We start from the raw sequence: 7,649 nt of genomic DNA, 5'->3' as shown, positions 1-7,649 counted from the left end.
GAATCTGCCAATATCTCTCCCGAATTGCAGGAGTGTCACCCGTTGGTATCTCATGCGTGATAGCATCTGTGCAGTCTGATTCTCCCACAGCATGGTTTCAACTGCTCGCAAATGGTCCAAACTGAGAGCCTTCACAGCTATCTCAATTTGGTCCAAGATGGTTCTCCTATTCGCCTCTTCTGCTCTGGCAGTAACTGCCAGGGTCCAAACAGCATCACCTACTGGAGCTAGAGTCACTTCTCTCCGACTCAGCATTTCTCCCTGATGTAGGTACACATGATCCAGTTCCACTCCTGGTGTCAAGGAGACTTCTAGATGTCCAATATTCACAGCTCTTTTGGGCACCCGTCCACTCTGGACCACCGCCAGTGTCCGGGCCACCAGGGCATCCTGGCCTAGCTCCCCTAGGCCCACCGGTTCAATGATCACCTCCATACCTTCAAGTTAGCGGAAGGTTCCCACGGGCAGTGTCAGTACAGTCTCCTGACCAGGAGGGAGGGTGAGGGTAGCCCTTCCTGGCACTCGTATAGTTCCCACAGACTGATGTGCTGGGACACTCTTCTGTGTCTCACAAAATCAGATCAACCGTTGAAATGCTTTCTGTGTGGGTTTGTGCGGAGTGGCTTGTTTCCAATAGTGAACATGATCTGGTCCAATTCTCGCAGAATATTCATGCCCATTATCACTGGTACATCCTCTTTGAACGTCTCAGGGACCAGCAGGATACCTTTTCTCCCCACTTCTTGTCCACATAGCCGTATGTTCATCCGCACGACTCCAGTGACTGGGATCTGTTGTTGATTAGCCGCTGTAACCCGAACCAATGTTTCTTGCTCTGGCTTGGCCAGCGCTTGAAAGTAACGGTTGAAGTATGACTCAGGCATAGTCGTTACCTGTGACCCGGTATCCACTAAGTAGTCGACAGGAATACCTTCAAATTCGGCTCGTATGATGGGACACCCTGCGACCAAGTGTTCAGAGCCGTGGTGGGTAACTTGGCTCTCCACCTCCCCCGCAGTACGCCCCACTACTGCGGGGCCAGAAGTTTAACAGCGGTTCTGGTTGTCCAGACGGATCACTCCGACACCCTCTGGCGAAGTGTCCGTAATTTCCACACAGCCAACACTGTGCCTCTTGAAGGCCTTCTCTTTGCCTGAGTGCGGGAGGTGCCCTTAGAACTTGACTGGCTGGCCTCAGTGGAGGATATTGAAGAACTTGGTGAGAAGGTAAATTAGTGTGAGGGTGCTCTGGTGTAGGAACCCGCGGTGCCGCCTTATAGGTTTGTTGTTGGGCCGGATAGGAAGCCTCAGGGGTATATGTTTCAATGTATATTTCTTCTAGAAATCGCACGATCTCTTTCAATGTACTGCACGTGGCTTTTGGTTGTAGGAGAACATTTCTTCTGACCTCACCCTCTAGGGCGGCCAAAGCGATTTCCACCTGTAGTTCTTGGCAGATATTGTAAATTCTAGCAGCGCTCTGTAACCTCGTCACCCAGTCCGACAGTGACATGTTCTGGCCATCAAATTTTGGCAGCAAGTTAAACAGCATGCCCATAGGGAGGGCCCATGCAGGGGTTCCACCATTGCCTGAGGTACTCACATTAGCATCGTGCACATTGCCTTCAGCCGCCTCCATCTCTGTGACCGTACCCTGCTTGCAGCGCCACTTGTAGCGGTCAGGGGAGGAAGAGACCACAGGGCAGGGTTCAAATACAGTACAGCAGACGAGGAGGCTGAAGCAGATACCGGCTTTATTAAATAAGATATAACGGCCGGAAAATCGGATTAACAGTATTGTGCCAAATGATAGGAACAGTGCTAACAAGTTTACACAGATTTACAGGAAGGGTAACTGAACTGTGATATACCAAATGCTCTCCAACCAGCAAGCACATAAAAAATACAGGCTACTCTCCTCTACTATTTTCCTGTCTGACCCCTGCTAACCATGGCACGTTTCTACAATGCTCTGACTGAAGAATCCTGCTGTATGTGTTGTCTTTTCCTCTCTCTCTCTAGATTGCAGGTGCAGGCATCCACATCAGTTCAGCTCTGCCAGGAGTCCCCATCCTCTGCCACGGTCCCGCTAACCTAGAGCACGTTAGCCAGGCTCTGTGTCCTGTCAAACAGCAGCCAGTCTCTCAGCTTACCACCAGCCAGGAACACCACAACACAGTCCAAAGCCCAGGAACTTCAAACGCCTCCTACATCCTCTGGGACAAAACAACTTAATTTCTTTCTTACTTAAAGACACAGCGGCCTCTTGTGGCTGAAAGAAGGCATAACAGTCTGTGTGAAATATCAATAGGAATGCAGTGCAATGTAACTTGATCATTCTAGGGGCTAACCCTTACAAGTCTGCACTGTGACTGTTTCTTCTCTGTGGGACAGGAGGGTGGACAGGCTGAACTCTTCGAGTTTCTGCTGGATGCTGTATACCAGCAGCTTCATGCTATTTGGTTGTTTTACTGCCTCATTAAGCAGTTTGCCTCCATGACACCTGCCCCCCCTTCATATCCTGTCCTATCTCATCGTCATGGAGCCCCTGCTGTCTCCTTTCCTCTCTCATATATCCAGAGCTCCTGTTCCACCCTCCTATCTCCTATTGCTGCCCTGCACAGACCTCCTGCCCCTACTTCTTGTATGTATCCCTCTCAGAGCCCCTTCCACCTACTTCCTGTGTCCACCCCTCCTGTCCATCCAGTGCCCCGGGACCCTGTCTCACTCCTCTGCCTCTCATTATGGAGGTGTCTGAACCGCATTCACCATAAGGACCTTCTAATGTCAAAGGGTCATGTGCCTGTGCCCCCCACCACGTATTGTGCCCCCCACGTCGTATTGTGCACCTCAACCTGTACTGTGCCCACTTATACCATGCATTGTGCCCTCTTACCACACCCTGTACAGTGCCCCTAGTCATTCCCTGTACTGTTCCCCTTAAACCCTTTTATCTGGTCACTGTATGGCGGTGTTGTCAGGTCACTGTACAGAGGTGTTATCCGGTCACTGCTGCAGCGGGCCAAAGGAGAGAAGGAGCGCAGGGAGATGAGCTGCGGTTAGTGAATGACACGACCACCGGCTCCCCTGCGCTCCAGCAATGATAACTATATGAGGGGGCCACTGGGGGGTCATTACACTGTGAGGGCCCCTTACACGGTATAATGACCCCCAGTGCCCCCCATTTAGAATAATGATCCCCAATGACCAGGGGCATAACTAGAGTTCTATGGGCCCCAGGGCAAACTTTGAATTGGGGCCCGCCTCGCGAGCCTCCACCCCCCCCCACCAGCCTCTGCCCCTACCCATACCTCCCCCCTCTCTGTATGAAGCCATACATAAAAAAAATAATACTCTAGTCACTAGAGTATTTTTATTTTTATTTTTTTATGTATGGCACACATTGGCTTCATATGAGGGATCGGGGGTGCCATGCGGCAGTGTGCATGAATTCAGAAAGGGGTGGCCCGCGCCGGGCATATGAGGGCAGCCACAGGCAGCAAATAATGAGGGGGCAAAATGAAAATGAAATACTTTGTGGGCAAAAAACTAAAAATATATAGAGGGAATGTGAACAAAATAAAATATAGTGAGACTCTTATTATATTTCATTTTGCCCCCACCCACTCCCTCTATACATTTCGATTTTTGCCCACAGAGTATTTCATTTTCATTTGCCCCCGGGCTCCTCATTATTTGCTGCCCTATTATGGCCGGTCCGGGCCCTTCTGAATTCAGACACACTGCCGCACGGTACCACTGATCATCATTCATGTCCCCCCTCCGTATGAAGCCGGACGCCGGTGTGTGCCATTTTTTACATAAAAAAAAAAGACTACCTACTCTTGTTTGTTCTGCTCTCCTCACTTGAGGGCTGAGGCGGCCGGCGGGCTCGTCATTCCTGGCTGCTGTGATAGGTCACGGGTCTCGCGCTGACAAGTAAGTGCAGCGCAGCCACACAAAATATAGGGAGGGCCCGCCGCACTTTATAGAAAACCACTTGCGGGGCCCGCTTTACTCCATCTCACCTGGGGGGCCCTATGGGCCCCCCTGACTTAGGGGTCCAGTCGCAATTGCGAACACTGTGACCCCTATAGCTAAACCACTGCCAATGACCCTCCATTCAGTATAATGACCCCCAGAGCCCCCATTCAATATAATGACCCCCAGTGACCACCATACAGTATAATGACCCCCAGTGCCCCTCCATACAGTATAACCTCCAGTGTGGGGGCCACTGGGGGTCATTATTCTGAATAGGGGCGACTGAGGGTCATTATTCTGAATAGGGGTCCACTGTTGGGTCATTATACTGTGTTTGGGGCCAATGGGGGTCATTATACTGTGTAAAGGGCCACTAGTGGTCATTATACTGTATAGGGGCCATTGGGGGTCATTATACCGTGTGGGAGCCAAATCTATCCAAATAAATCTAAAAAAATTCCTCAAGTGGGCCCACTGGGATTTATCACCCAAGGGCCCAGATAAAGCTGGATGCGATGCAGGTATGTTCAGGGAAAATCGTGCGAGTATGCACGCAATTTCAGTCAGTTTTGACTGCGTTTTAATTCCGTTGTTTAGTTTCTTCCGCGCGAGTGCTATGCATTTTGCATGCGCGTGAGAAAAAACTGAATGTGGTACCCAGACCCGAACCCGGACTTCTTCACTGAAGTTCGGGTTTGGGTTTGGTGTTCTGTAGATTTTATTATTTTCCATTATAACATGGGTATAATGGAAAATAATAGCATTCTTTAACCTGTTGGGGACACAGGGCGTACAGGTACGCCCTGATGTTCCAGTACTTAAGGACACAGGACGTACCTGTACGCCCTGTGTATTTCTGATCACCGCCGCGCCAATGTGACAATGCCGAGGGGGGTCCTGTGACACCCCCAGCCCCCCCCCCCCGTATTGGCGATCGCAGCAAACCGCAGTTCAATTCAGACCTGCGGTTTTCTGCGTTTCCGGATCACTTACGACTGGCTGCACGGGCTGGAGGGGCGGTTGACTTCCCACAGCTCTGCCTCCTCCTCCACACTGCGTCCTGGAGCATGGAGAGAGGAGCCTCGTGGAGCCCAGCACCCCTCATCTGTGCCTATCACCCCCCACAGGTACTTAGGAACAGGTTTAGGGACAGCTTAGATTAGGCAGGGAGATTAGGGAGAGTTTATGGGGAAAAAAATGTTTTTTGTCAGCATCACCCTGATCGGGTGTCTGGGGTCCACAGCACACTTAGCTGTGTGACCCTAGACCCCCCCAGGGGTGCTGCAGCTTGTCCCTCCGCCCTCCCCCCACACATTTTTTGGGCACAAGCACAATTTTTTATATTTTTTTGTGCGTGCGCTGACTGTGGCCGGCACTCTTAGGGTCTGGCCACTTTTAGTGCATCGCCCACCCCACCGCTGATCAGCTTTGGACGGCTGATCAGCGAGTTAGAATCTTTTTTTTGGGGGGGGGGGGGGTTTTTTTAAATTTAGTTTTTTTTTTTTCTGTTAGGTTTAGAGTAAGCACGCGAACACCCGTGCCCCCACACACCTGCACACTAACTAAAGTTTTCCACACACGCACACACACACACACACTCCCCTATGGCCCGCCAGACGTTCTCGGCCGAGAAGGCATACGCCCTGCTTGCCTCCGACTCCGAGAGCCCCAGTGAGGACGAGGATGACCCCACTTTCCTCTTGTCTTCCGCGTCCTCCTCATCATCTAGTGATGATGATGAGCCCCGAAGGCGGCGGAGACGCCGCCAGGCGGAGCAAGGGGACCGCCATGCCAGGGACCCTGTGGCCCACACTAGTACGAGCAGCTCTGGGGCTCGTACTAGTTTTCTGGCGCACCAGATAAATCCCCCTGAGCCCCCTACCGGTGAACTTCCATGGTGTACCCCAGAGGATTTTCAGCGTGTGATTCCTGATTTTTATGGCCAATCAGGAATCCAGATTCCCACAGTGGGCTTCACTGAATATAACTATTTTAGGTTTTTTTTCAGTGACCACTTTGTGAATCTGATGGTGGAGCAAACGAACTTGTTCGCCCAACAGTTCATTGCTCAACACCCGGGCTCCTTTTTGGCTAGGTCCGGTGGCTGGACTCCGGTCAGTGCAGCCGAGATGAGGACGTTTAGGGGGCCTCGTGCTGCATATGGGCCTAGTAAAAAAAAACTGTGTCAGGCTGGAGTGAGGACGTCCTCTACCAGACCCCACTCTACTGTATGGCCATAACACGTTCCCGTTTTGAGGCCATCCGGAAATGCCTGCATTATGCAGATAATGCAGCATGTCCCCCCCAAGGTGATCCTGCCTATGACCGCCTGTACAAAATCATGCTGGTCATGAATCACTTCGGGGCCAAATTTTTGGAGGCCTATGTACCTGGAAGGGAGGTCGCTGTTGATGAGTCTCTCATTGCTTTGAAGGGGAGACTCATTTTCCGCCAGTATGTTCCCTCTAAGCGAGGTATGGCGTGAATCTGTACAAACTTTGTGAGAGTACCTCGGGGTATACTTACAAGTTTTGTGTGTACGAGGGGCGAGATTCCCGTATTGAACCCCCAGAATGTCCCCCACTCTGGGTGTTAGCGGGAAACTTGTGTGGGACCTTATGCACCCACTGCTAGGTAAGGGTTACCACCTGTACGTGGATACCTTTTATACTAGTATCCCCTTGTTCTAGTCCCTCGCCGGCAGATCCACGTCCGCTTGTGGGACCGTGCGGAAAAATTAACGCGGCCTCCCTACCCACCCCCTCCAGGTACCTATCCCCAAGGGTGAGACCCGTGCCCTTACCAGTGGAAACCTGTTGCTGGTCAGATATAAGGACAAGAGGAATGTCCTTGTACTGTCCACAATTCACGGTAACGGCATTACCCCCCCTTTCCCTGTGCGAGGTTCCGCGGCAACGGTCCTCAAGCCCGATTGTATCGTTGACTAAAATCGGTATATGGGAGGAGTTCATCTCTCTGATCAAGTCCTCAAGCCATATAATGCCATGCGCAAAACCCACGCATGGTACAAAAAAGTTGCGGTCTACTTGGTACAGGTTGCCTTTTACAACTCTTTTGTGCTGTCCCGGAGCACTGGCAACTCAGGGAAATTCCTCCAGTTCTATGAGGCAGTCCTCAAGGCCCTGATCTTTTCTGACCGGGAAAGAGCAGGCCGAAGTACCTCGGGAACTCGAGGCGCCCGGATCGTCCCTGGCCAACACTTTCCAGGTGTGGTCCCCCATACTGAAAAGAAGGGACGGTCCCAAAAAAAGTGCAGAGTGTGTCACAGGAGGGGGATACGGAAGGACACCACCACTCAGTGTAACACGTGCCCCGATCATCCGAGCCTCTGCATTGACGGTGAATGGGCCCGGATTCAGTGCGGGTGCAATGTGTTCACCTCATGCATTGCACCCGTGCGGAATTCTCGCCCGTGTGAAGTGGGCCTTAGGGAGCTAGTAAGTGGGATTTTTTTATACCCTCTGCTGTTCACCCTAGAGATCTATTAGGATGAATTGGATTTTTAAACTGTCCCTGCTGAGCTATGCCATGTGCATAGTACAGTATGGAGACTGCCATGCCTGTAGCGCTTCAGCAGCATCTAGGCTGCCATGGCAACCGATCAGAGACCTGCAATTTCACCGCGGGGGCTCCGATTGAAAGGCA

The sequence above is a fragment of the Bufo bufo genome, chromosome 3 (assembly GCF_905171765.1).
Source record: "Bufo bufo chromosome 3, aBufBuf1.1, whole genome shotgun sequence".
NCBI classification, from domain to species: Eukaryota; Metazoa; Chordata; class Amphibia; order Anura; family Bufonidae; genus Bufo; species Bufo bufo.
Note: the sequence above shows the minus strand (reverse complement) of the source record.